Source organism: Gouania willdenowi, chromosome 6 (assembly GCF_900634775.1).
Source record: "Gouania willdenowi chromosome 6, fGouWil2.1, whole genome shotgun sequence".
Lineage (NCBI taxonomy): Eukaryota > Metazoa > Chordata > Actinopteri > Blenniiformes > Gobiesocidae > Gouania > Gouania willdenowi.
The window spans coordinates 46,296,332-46,300,087 of record NC_041049.1 but is presented as its reverse complement, the minus strand read 5'-3'; the positions used below and the strand labels follow the sequence as shown (position 1 = coordinate 46,300,087).

At 34.7% G+C, this 3,756-nt stretch overlaps 1 pseudogene; it reads left to right on the top strand.

The window, feature by feature from the left end:
• Window positions 1-290: 290 nt before the first annotated feature.
• Window positions 291-3,547, top strand: LOC114464249 (pyrethroid hydrolase Ces2e-like; annotated as a pseudogene).
• The last annotated feature ends 209 nt before the right edge of the window (window positions 3,548-3,756 follow it).

The following is a 3,756-nucleotide window of genomic DNA, read 5'->3' as shown; positions in this document are numbered from 1 at the left end:
CTCATCACTTAATTTTTTTTCCAAACCTAAACTCTGCTGTGATCATTAGTAATTAACACCCTACATTGTGTTCAAGTCATTTTTTCTGTGAAATTTGTTTGAAGTAAGTTATTTGAGGTTGAAAAACGGGATTTGATGTCATATATGACAATGATTGACAAGCGATGATTGGGCAGTACGCAAAATGGGCGGGCAGTGCTACCAGACCATACTCCAAATTACGTAAAATTTCCAAGATGGCAGCGTGACTAAGAGCTGTATTTTGACTTCAAGGTCGTTGAGTGGGAACTATGGAGGATGTCACGTCCATCTTTTTTACTGTCTATGCTCTGAACACACAGCATCCTCTCTGCACCGCAGCCACACTGGACTCAACACGTGCCGACTCGAGTGTCCATCTTTTTCTCTCCCTCACACACAGTTTACTTATTTTCATATTTAGTGGCTGTTAAAATTGACTATTGTTTTATTTAAATTATTTTTCTACACTAGAAAGAATAACTGCAGCATTTTTTTCCATCTGTGTTTTGTGTCAACATTTACTGCTGCTGATCTCTGCGTGTGTGTTTGCACCTGCTTGAAACTCCTGAAGTTTACAGACGACACCACTGTCATCGGTCTCATCCGGGACGGGGATGAGTCTGCATTCAGACGGGAGGTGGAACAGCTGGCTCTCTGGTGCAGTCAAAACCATCTGGAGCTGAACCCACTCAAGACTGTGGAGATGACAGTAGACTTCAGGAGATAGTTTTTTACATATTAGTCCAACTATATATATATATATATATATATATATATATATATATATATGGAATATATATATATACCAAAATGTAATGTGAACCTCATCCATTGGCCTTCATTCTCTTTTGCTTGATTTTTTAAATACTGAATCTCAATGAATTTTGTTCAACTTGTTTAAATATGTTTAATAAGTTCACCTCCCTGAATTTCATCAAACCTAGATAACTCTTATGGCTGAATATTCCCCAGGAGCAAGAGAAACCTCCTAGAGAAATCCCAAAGTGTAAATGGTGATCTAGATATCTGAAGTGAAATTTAGATCAGTCAGTGAATGTTTATGTGTTGAACTGTTCACATGTAACATATCTTTGTTTTGTTCATTAACAGCTTTTCTCTCCATTGTCCGATGGGCTCTTCCAACGTGCCATTGCCGAGAGTGGAACCGCAGCAATGGACGTGATCATGTCGGACAACCCTTTTCCTCTAACTCAGGTTATTTACATTGGGTTTAGTTTCCCAAACATTCACCTTAATATACCTTAGTTACCATACATAAAAACAAAGGCGAGTCAAGAATGTTACATATCCACATTATTCCCACTAACCAAACACATACCAGCATGTCAACCGGAAGTTATCAATCGCTCTGCTATGTTGGTTTGATTCTGTCACTTATTTACTCACATGAATAATCTGCTGCATTCTGAAGTCAGTGGCTGTCACTGCCTACAAAACAAAAACCTCTAACACTTTATAATAACCATCATCTATAAAGGGTAAAAACTGGTAAATATATAGTTAATTAATGGTTTATAAACCAAATATTAACCATTAGTAAAATATTAATTATCTATCTAAATTATGTTCATAGATGCTTTAAAAAAGCATTAGTAAGGGATTATAATCTTCAATTCCAACTTTATAATTAACCATCCAAATATTGGTAATAGATACTTCATAAAACATTAATAAACCATTAACAAATATCTGGTCTATGTGTCTCTGTAATGCTTATAGATGTTTTATAAACCATAACCAAGGTTTACCAATCCTGTGTTAATCATGAACAAACACTTTATAAAGTGTATACAATGTTATAACGTGTGCATCAATAAACTGTTTATATATCAATTATAGCATTATAAATCATTAAAAAACATTATTAACTATAATTACATTGTTTGTTAACAGTAAATAACTATTAACTACAGGTTAATGAACTATCTATTTACCATTATTTCCCCTTTGTAGATGATGGTTATTACAAAGTGTTACCAAAAAACCATAGTGGGCCCTCTTTTGCTCTTTCTTTTCAGGCAATTGCAAATGGTACTGGCTGTAGCATCAAAAGCACAGAGGAGATCGGTGATTGCATGAGAAACCTTGATCTTGATTCCATTATGGCTATTGCAGAAGTAAGATACAGAATAATTACTTCAGGAGATGATCTTTTGTAAAGCAATACTCTGCGTGATTCTAAATACAACTTTTTTTAACATGTTTTTTTTTTTTTTCTGTCTAGGATGTACAGATTAGATACACTATCAATGTTGATGGTCATTTCCTGAAAAGAAGTATGGATGAATTGTTCGAGATGCATGAACTCCTCACTATCCCATTTATGACTGGTTTTAACAGTGATGAAGGCGGTTGGCTCATGGCAGATGTAAGTTCTAATTAATTTAGGAATTAATAAATAGTTGTCTTTTTTCCAAATGAATTGTTATGCTCTTGTGGGGTTTTTATTTTTAGTTTTTTGGCATCTCAAACTGGACTGAAGGATTTGATCGGAATGAGTTTCTTAAGATGTTGTCCATGTTCTTCCCTGGTGTAAGAAAGATCCATTCTAATAGATAAATTAATACAATTTAAAGGATTCAATTGTGATTTTTAAAAACACTTTCATTCTTTTTATTGAAGACAGGAGATGACTTTAAGATCAATTTATTGACTGAGGAATAAATCGGAACTGGTAAGGATCGTGTCAAGAATAGAAAAGGGTTCACAGAGTTTCTCGGAGATTTGGTATTTAATCTTCCAGCTATCAAGACTGCTAATGCACACAGAGGTAATTTAGTTCCATTTTTTGTATGTTCATCCCCCAATTAAATCACTCATTTTTAGTCATCTCATTGAATTATTTAACTTTGTATGCAATTGTAGATGCTGGGGCTGATGTTTACCTGTATGAGTACAAGTATCCACCCAGATTCCTAAAGAAAAATAGGCCTGACTTTGTTGGGAGTGATCATGGAGATGAAGTTTTTATGGTGTTAGGATTTTGTTTCCTTACAAAAAATGTGGGATTAGTTGGTAAGTAGAAAACCATTTAATGATTACAGCTTTGTTTCCTTGGTTACTGAATATTTAACCAGAATTCTGATGATCTAGATCATTGCCCTGAAGAGGAGGTTGAGTTCAGTAAAACCATGATGAACTACTGGGGCAACTTTGCCCGCACAGGGTAAAAAACAAACATCAACATTTTAATGTTTTCCCAAATATAAATCCACTAAAAACTATTTTGTTTACCATGTAGGTCGCCGAATGGGGAGGGTCTTACTCATTGGCCAAAGTATGGAGGCGATGAGAAGTACATGGGATTAGATTTAAAATCTGAGTCTGGTCATCAACTAAAGAAGGACCGCTTTGTCTTCATGACTCACACCCTACCAGAGAAGATCAAAGAACATCAGCAGAAAACGGAGCACGTTGAGCTCTGAAATAGTCAGACTTAACTTCTAATTCATCAGCAAACTGCACTGCCTAAATCTAATATTGACGAACCTAACGATCTTCTTACAAGAAGATTCATAACTTTACCTTTAGTTGGATTGTTTCCATCTGTTCATATAATAATACCTGATCAATTCTGCAACATTTAGGTATAACAAGTTTGGTTAACAAGTCCTAATGTTGTTGTTTTTTTATTGGTTGTTTTTTCACTCTTTGATTTCTTTGTTTTTTTTAGACTTTACACTGTTTCTGTATTTTTGAAAATCAAACATGTCA